The sequence below is a fragment of the Wyeomyia smithii genome, chromosome 3 (assembly GCF_029784165.1).
Source record: "Wyeomyia smithii strain HCP4-BCI-WySm-NY-G18 chromosome 3, ASM2978416v1, whole genome shotgun sequence".
In the NCBI taxonomy this organism is placed as follows: domain Eukaryota; kingdom Metazoa; phylum Arthropoda; class Insecta; order Diptera; family Culicidae; genus Wyeomyia; species Wyeomyia smithii.
Window position 1 is genome coordinate 66,845,216 of NC_073696.1, and position 9,557 is coordinate 66,854,772.

Genomic DNA, 9,557 nt, shown 5'->3' on the forward strand with positions numbered 1-9,557 from the left:
ACCACTTCATCTGACTCTCAACCCGTTCGGTTTTTAGCACTTCCGTGCGATAATAGCCCCTGAATTGCTTTTTATATTTATAAACTCATTCAAGTTATTTTGAATTGTTAAAATTTGTTAAAGCAGCGAGGTTTCACTTCAAATTCATCAAAACACCGAAGTGATCAAAGTCACCCCGGAATAATGATTGATGTAAAAATTTTAAAGCACCTTTAAAAACATCAGAACTGTTGCTAAACTTTTGAAGTAGTGACTGGATCTTGCTCAATGCATGCATGTACTAATTTTAAAAATGTCAAACAATTTGGTATTCAGTACATTCTTAAAATATTTAGGATATACTCAAAAAAATGATCAAAGTCACCCCAGTTTGCGGTATGTAAAATTTCACGAGCAAAATTGCAAAAATTTGTGCCAAATAGGGCGTGAGGTCACTTTTTAGAGATAAGTTACTAAATTTGTATTTTTCGGCAAATATAGCGCATCCCCCTGCTTCAGTCCATCCAACGTTACGAACGCGGCTGATGTCTCGACAGCTATCCGCACGCATGATTTCGATCCCTCCAGCGTCATACGACTCAGCTTAATTAGTTTCGTCGGAAAACCGTGATCCAGCATGATCTGCCACAGCTCGTTTCTTTTTACTGAGTCGTATGCCACCTTGAAATCCACAAACAGATGGTGGGTCTGCTGGTTATACTCCCGAAACATATCGAGGATCTGTCGCAGGGTGAAGATTTGATCCGTCGTGGAGCGCCCCTGTCGAATACCAGCCTGGTATTCGCCAACAAAAGATTCTGTTACCGGTCTCAATCTGAGGGCGGCGATTAGGCTGTCGATGTTGCAATAGTCAAGGTGCTCAACCCTAAACTGAAAGATCATGTTATTTATAGTACTTTGCAGAACATTTTGATTTTCTAAAAAATTGTTTTAAAGTTGCCCAAACGTGATTTATGAAAAAATAACTTTTTTAAGCTCTTTTACACTTTTTGCAATCCATTGAATATTTTACATGGTTTGGTTCAGCATAGCATTCAGTTATATGACTCACAGAGCTCATTAAACATCGCAAAAAAGTAAAATATTATTTTTTAGAAATTAATTGAAAGGAGAAAACAACACTACTACAAAAAAGAAAATATTTTCTGTGGATTCCTTTACAACTAGAAAAATCTTAAAAATCATTTCTTGGGTCAACAAGTATTTTCAAATAAAGGTGATCCATAGTATTTTTAAATAAGGGGATGGACCCCTTCGACAGAAGAACAAGGTGCTTCTGTAGACACTTCTTGAGTTAGATATCGCCGTTTACAGTCCCGGTAGTCGCGTGCGGCGCACTCCGTTCGCCACATGAGAAGACGGCTTGCCAAATTATGTATTTCTTGGCAAAATTTAAGAGTTTCTGCTTCCTTACTTTCTCGGGAACATTAAACGTGTGCTGGGCGATGTAGAACAGAGCCAATGGAAACTACCGGAAGCCCGCCTTCACGTTCACGGGGAAGTCTTATCATCCACGACGAGACGATGAACTACGTCAGTATCTACCCTTACTAACACGCAGACAATCCTGAGTAAAAATCCCCAGGATACCGATTAACACGGTGACGGAATCGTGAAAGGAATCGCAAACACGGAGGATTCCCACTCACGATTCCTATTCATAAATCCTAGAGCCATATACAGGGTATTCCTGAGGATTCTTTTTTCAGGAATCCTTTTCAAGGACGCTTACGTATCGTTTGTGTTCGTCCGGGTAGCTGTACAATTTCCGGCCCCGAGACTTTCTGTTCATCACAATTTGGATGCTTTTGCACTTTTTACGTATACAATCTCTCTTGGTCCTTGGCTCTCTGAACGAAAGACTTGGGCAGAATCAACTTTTAGGCCACATACCTGAACATTGAAGCATTGGGATTCCGCTGAAACGCTTTCATGACACGCTTATCATCCTGATTACTAATATAATCTCCATTCTAACCGCATGTCCCCTTCCGTTTGATGCTACGAGTTTCGTAGTAACGTTTATTCACACGACTCATCGTTGTCTGTACGATTCTGAGTTGTTGTCCGAAGTTCCGATGAGGAAGTTGCGGGTTTTCCAACTGTTTACGCAAAACAATTCGTGACGTTGTCTTTTGGATAACGGTATTTTTTTCAATCTTCAAAAAACGGGCAGCGATAAAACAAAAAAAAACCGTGGCTCTATGGTTAGCGATGTCGGTCGGCTAGCTCTCCCACACGGTTGTGATATCGGGTTCGATTCCCGATCGAGTCGCAAGAATCTTTTCGAGCTGGAAATTTTCTCGACTAAGCACTGGGGCACGGTGTATCGTTGTACTTATTCTACACATCGATCACGAATTCTCTCAACTGATAAAATCGAGACCGCTATTATCCCCCAGGCTAAGCGTGAGGTATTGTTGTTGATAAAAAAAAAACAGTATAGTATCGATACACTCCAAACTACTTTTACCCAAATTTTCAAAAGAAAATCCAAATGGGTAATTTCTCCGGGATGCAATTCGATGTGGGACACCCAGGCCTATCAAAAGACGCCATCTTTTATGAGCCGAAAATAACATGTAACATTATGGAACCACGGTGGGTTAGTAATGAAAATAGAGCCAAAAATATGTCACATACAACCCAGTTTATGTTGACTATTCATACCATCCACAGAGTACAAACATTAATGTTCATATAAAGGAATTTAAAAATAGTGTGGAAAAATTTGAATCAAAATACGTTAATACATTAACGACACCTATCTTGTGGTCCCCCAGTTGCACTGCATAAATATTGCCGTACCGATATTTTATTGATATCAGTGCTTGGTTTGTCAGTGACGCGAGTGCCACATAGCGGGAGCATTAACACTTACTATTTAATGACGGTTGCAACGTGCGTCTTGAACTGTCCTACAGATCAGACGTTTTTTCGGTTGCTTGTGGACTGGTCTTTGACTGCCTATAGCTTCAAAGTTTGTGTTTTGTCAGTGTGTCTTTTAAAGACTACCTGAAAGTTATTTCCCATCAGTCTTTCTCAAGACTACCTACTTTTGAATTTAACATTTGTTTTAACTTTTTTCGTATCACCTGAAATGGCTGGACGGAAAAAGAAACCTCGCATCGCTGCGGGGAGGAAAAGAGAGGCATCTCTTTCTGACACATCGAGTGTCTGTAGTGACAATCCTTTTGATATTTTGCCTGAGCAAGAAGCTGGTGAAATGGAAGTTATTAATAATGAAACTATACAAAATATAAAATCTTTAAAAAAGGAGAAAGTTCCACCTATTGTGGTAACTATTTCTTCTGAATTTAATATATTCAAGAAGGAACTTTCAACGTTTGTTTCTGACGTTAAAGTTACCTATCAAATTGGCCATAGAGGTGAATGTCGCTTATTAGCCGACTCAGTAAAGGGTCGTGATCGTCTTGTTCAGTATTTAACTGACAAGATGTACACATTTTTTACATATGACACCAAGAACGCCAAGCCGTTCAAGGTTGTCTTGAAAGGTCTCACCAACGATCAAACCGTTGATGAGATCAAACTTACTTTAACAGAATTACTTGGCATAGCCCCTACCCAAGTAATTCTAATGAAACAAAAATCACGAGGCGAAAACAGTCAGAGAACTGGAATTTCCCTTGTTAATTATTTAATTCATTTTAACCGCAATGAGGTTAACAATTTAAAATTTTTTGAAAAAGCACATGCTTTGTATAATGTGCGTGTAAAGTGGGAAATTTATAGGAAGTATGGCGGAGGTGAAAAGCATATCACCCAATGCCGTAGTTGCCAACGTTATGGCCATGGTTCCAAATTCTGTAACATGGACCAAAAATGTCTTAATTGCGGAGACTCTTCTCACAAAAAGGACACATGTCCTGTGAAAGAGAGTAAAAATTTTCGCTGTGCGAATTGTAACGGCAACCATATGTCAAATTTTTTTCAATGCCCAGTCCGTTTAGCAATTGTTAAGGCAAGGCAAGGTAAACAAAATTCAATTTCTCAATTAAAACCAACTTCAAAACAAAATTCTCCAAGCGTACCAGTGACGCATAGTTTACCTACTCCTTTGCATACCCGTTTAACTTATGCACAGGTTACAGGTAGTTCGAACATTATACCGCCTAGTGTTGGTAGTTCGAAAATGACCGTTAATATGGGTAAGCAAAACACGCTAGAAAATAATTGTACACCTATTACTCCAGCTAATATTGCTGCCGAAAATATTTTTTCTAATGTCAACTGCCTGGGGCCTATTACGGCAGGTAAACTTTCTTTTTTGCAACAGGCAATGTTCGATCTTATGAACGCCATGTTGCAGGCAAAATCAATGTTTGAAGCCATTCAAATAGGCACAAATTTTACTATTAAAATTGTTTCTAATTTAAAATTTAGCAATGATTTTAAATAAAACAATTAAAATATTAAATTGGAATGCTCGCTCATTGAAGGCCAATGAGAATGAGCTTTTTAATTTTTTAACAGTAAATAATGTGCATATTGCAATTATTACTGAAACATTTTTGAAACCTAACATAAAATTAAAATATGATCCCAATTACGTGGTTCATAGATATGATAGGATTCAGGGTTCCGGCGGTGGAGTTGCAATTGTTATTCATCGCCGAATCAAACATCGTGCTCTTCCCCATCTTGAGACGAAAGTTATTGAAACTTTGGGAATTGAAGTTCAAACTGAACTTGGGATTTTATTTATTGCCGCAGCATATTTACCATTTCAATGCACACGCGAGCTCAAAAATTATTTTAAAGGTGATTTACAAAAACTCACCAGAAATCGTTCGAAATTTTTCATAATCGGCGATTTTAACGCTAAACATCGTTCATGGAATAATTCTCAAAGTAATTCCAATGGCAAAATTTTATTCAATGATTGTTCTTCGGGATACTATTCTATTTTGTCTCCGAATAGTCCTACATGCTTTTCTTCTGTAAGAAACCCTTCAACAATTGATTTGGTGCTAACAGATCAAAGTCATGTATGTAGTGATTTGATCACACATGCTGACTTTGATTCTGACCATCTTCCAATAACTTTTTCTTTATCACATGAATCAGTTTTAAACCCTATGAGCTCTGTTTTTAATTATAACAAGGCTAATTGGGAAAGATACAAAACTCATATTGAGAGAAATTTCAATAATGAGCTTGATTTGCAAAACGAAGTGAATATTGATTCCGCTTTGGAAGCATTAAAATGTGCAATTGTTGATGCCAGGAATTATTCTGTTCCAAAAGCTCAAGTGAAATTTGATACACCAATAATTGACGAAAATCTTCAACTTCTAATTCGTTTGAAAAATGTCCGCAGACGTCAATATCAACGTTCTCGTGACCCTGTTTTTAAAACTATTTATAAAGATTTACAGAAAGAGATTAAACATAGATTTACTCTTCTGAGAAATCAAAATTTTGAGACTAAAGTTGAAAAATTGAAACCATATTCAAAACCATTTTGGAAGCTGTCGAAGATTCTTAAGAAACCTTCAAAGCCTATCCCAGTTTTAAAAGATGGTGAACGTTTTCTTGTATCCAATGAACAAAAGGCTCAAAGACTTGCTCAGCAGTTTGAGAGTGTTCATAACTCAAATTTGAATTTTGTGAGTCCAATTGAAAATGAAGTCACACGTCAATTTGATTTAATTTCTTCCCAGAATTTTTTACCTGCAGAAATAATTGAAACTAACTTGCATGAGATTAAATCAATTATTAAAAATTTCAAAAATATGAAAGCACCTGGTGACGATGGAATCTTTAATATACTAATCAAACATCTCCCTGAGAGCACAATGGAATTTTTAGTGAAAATTTTCAATTGCTGCTTCAAAATTGCATATTTTCCCAAATTATGGAAAAATGCAAAAATCACTCCCATTTTAAAGCCGGATAAGAACCCAGCTGAAGTTTCAAGTTATCGACCAATCAGTTTGCTTTCTTCAATAAGTAAACTGTTTGAGAGAATTATTCTTAACCGAATGATGTCACACATCAACGAAAATTCAATTTTTGCAAATGAACAGTTTGGATTTCGCCATGGGCATTCCACAACTCATCAATTGCTCAGAGTTACTAATATGATACGAGCTAACAAATCTGAAGGTTATTCCACTGGAGCTGCTCTTTTAGACATAGAAAAAGCATTCGACAGTGTTTGGCATAAAGGTTTGATTGCGAAATTGCAAACTTTTAATTTTCCAATTTTCCTAATCAAAATTTTAAAAAATTATCTTACTGATCGAACTCTGCAGGTTGTCTATCAGAATTCAAAATCTGATAGATTTCCTGTCAAAACAGGTGTACCTCAAGGTTCAGTCTTGGGTCCAGTCCTGTACAACATATTCACTTCAGATCTTCCTGATTTGCCTCCAGGATGCACAAAGTCATTGTTCTGCGATGACACAAGCATTTCCGTAAAAGGAAAAAGTCTTCGTGTCATATGCAGTCGATTGCAGAAAAGTTTAGATATTTTTTCTTCCTACTTGCAAAAGTGGAAAATCTCTCCCAATGCTTCTAAAACTCAAATGATAATTTTTCCGCATAAGCCTAGGGCTTCTTTCCTCAAGCCAAACAATAATCACGTTGTCAAAATGAATGGGGTTATTTTAAGTTGGTCCGACAAGGTTAAGTACTTGGGACTAATTTATGATAGTAAAACTTATTTTCAAAAAGCACATTGAGAGTATACAAGCCAAGTGCATCAAATATACGAGATGTTTATATCCTCTCATTAACAGGAATTCTAAACTTTGTTTAAAGAACAAACTTTTGATTTACAAACAAATTTTTAGACCAGCAATGCTTTATGCTGTACCGATCTGGTCAAGTTGCTGTTCAACAAGGAAGAAAACGCTCCAAAGGATTCAGAATAAAATTCTGAAAATGATTTTGAAGCGTCCTCCTTGGTTTGGTACACTCGAATTACATAGACTTACTGGTGTTGAACCATTAGAAGCTATGTCAAATAAAATTATTAACAATTTTCGACAAAAATCGTTGCAATCCTCAATTGCTACGATAAGCTCTCTTTATAGCCAATAAGTTAGCAATTAAGTTAGTTGTAAGTTTACTTCCCCTTTTCTGACAAGTAGGTTTAAATCCCTACGAATGATAAGTCCTAATTGCGAAAGCAAACAAATCCTAACAATTAAAATTACAAATTTCTAACAGTGTTGAGAAGTCACCATTTGTGATTGGACACACATACTCATTATTTACTAATATTTATCATAAATACTTAAGCTACTAACAAATCCCCCCTTTAAAAAAAAAAAAAAATTACGGTTGCAAGTTTTTACACATCTTTCGAAAATAAAATGAAAGTCTGTTCTCTGTGATATCACTTAGAATCCACTACCAAATTCTGGTAATTCTTTACCGACAACGGCACCACTGCACTGATTACTCGAAAATGATCTCGGTAATACGGTTTACGAACTGACAGGTGTCGAGGAACCTACTAATATTGAAGTTGCTTTTACGTGCGTTATCGAAATTTCATTCATGAATTCAGTTTTGTAACGTCTCAAAAATTGGTCTATTGACTGCAATAAAATGTGGATTGATTGAGAATAGTACTGACGAAATATTTCGTAGAATCCAAGGTATTCCCGTTAGAGATTATGAAGCACAGATTCCACGTATCTTTCTTTTCACACCACACGAACTTCTTTCGCGACGGCTTGCTACGTTAAATATTGTTCGATGGATCAAATTGAATAGTGAATAACAGTTATAAAACGACAACAAGAAACAACAAAATCTTGGAATAACCGTTCTCAGCAAAAGTCCTGTTGGCAGTTGGCACTCGGTAAACAGTGTTGCCGAATTTTCGATAAGATACCAAACCACTAAAATATGTATATGCAGTGCTGCTGTATCATGGTTTTCACGACTTTTTCTGCTGAATTCTCAGTAAATTGATGTCAAACCGTAATAGCTCGGTAATATGCATTATTGAGCTCGACATACAAAACAAGTGTGATACCCAATATATGAATGAAATCCTTTGTACTTTATCTATATTTGAGCAGAAAGTTAGGCAAAAAATGACTAAACTCGCACTTCTCGCTGGTGGGGCTGCTACCAACCAACCCAACAACCAGAAACTAATGAATGGCGTGGCGGTAGAATCAAATATAATAAATAGAACACTGAAAACAGCTGCCTCTTTTATCAAGGCACAGAAACAAATATGAAAAAGTTTACTTTTAGGAATTTTGCCATCTTTTGTTAAAAAAAACTTCCTTATATAACTGTAAATAAAGTTTATAAAGTGATCACCCGATTATATCACACCCTGATGATTTTTGGCGTGATAAAATAGGGGAAGTGATAAAATCGGGAAATTTTTGAAATTTTATTTTTTTTTATTGAAGATGTTAAATCAATAACTATACGTAAAATCAGTGATTTTCATTTTTATTGGAAAATTTATCTGTGAAAACATATGAAAAAAGCTGCAGTTGTTTTTTTATAAATCATATACATATCTGAATAATGACAAAAGATAGAGAAAAGTTGTCAAGGGATGAATTTGAGAAAACTGACTGAGCTTTTATAAAAAATACTTTAAAAATTCAATTTGAGATCCTGTACTGAAAAAATTAATTTCAAAAACAAAAAGTGACAATAAAAAATCGATCATCACTATTTTTTTAAAACATTTTCCAGATAGATAATTCAGTTGCCCAAAACTTTTCTGAATAAACCTAAAAAAAACCTAAAAAAATCGATGTAAAGTTGCAAATAAATTACAATTAAGTTTTTTATTCGTTCATGTTTTTGTTTGAATTGGTAAAATTAATTACTTGCTTTTTTGTAGCGCAGTACCATCAGCAAAATATTATATGTTTTCATAACACTAAACTTTGCCGAAGACAGCATGCTGCTATCTCTCACATATTGCAACCAGAAAAATCTCAAAATGTAAATAACGATTTTTAATGCCTTCTCATAGAAAACTTTATATTGCTTGCAATATGTAATAGATAGAAACATGACGTCTTCTATAAAGTTTCTTAATTTGAGATCACCTAATACTTTGCCTAAGACACCAAGCGTCTATGTTTATCTAATGAAAAAGTAAATATTCTCACTTTTAGGAGGATTTATCACCCAGCTTTCTACATCAAAAGATGCGTTTTTAAATATTTTGAAACTTCTCCGAACATATTATACGGTTATAATAAACATTTGTATCACTATTCAATTATTCGCCCGAAAACAGCAAAATGTAACATTGTGCATCGGTTGAATTTTTAATGTAAACTACATCCAGAATGATACACAGAATTATGAAAAATATCTTAAATATTGAAGCGTCATAGAAAATCAGCTCTTATTAAATTAAGTTGATGATGATGGTCATTACAAATGTTGAAAAAACTCTTTAGAATTTCTTCAAAGAGGCAGTAAAATATACCTAAAATTTTCATGGCAATAAAATTTTTTAGTTTTAAAATTTGGTAATAAAATTAGGCTGGGACATTCTAATATTAAGATATCTGTTTAGCTGTAATGGTAGC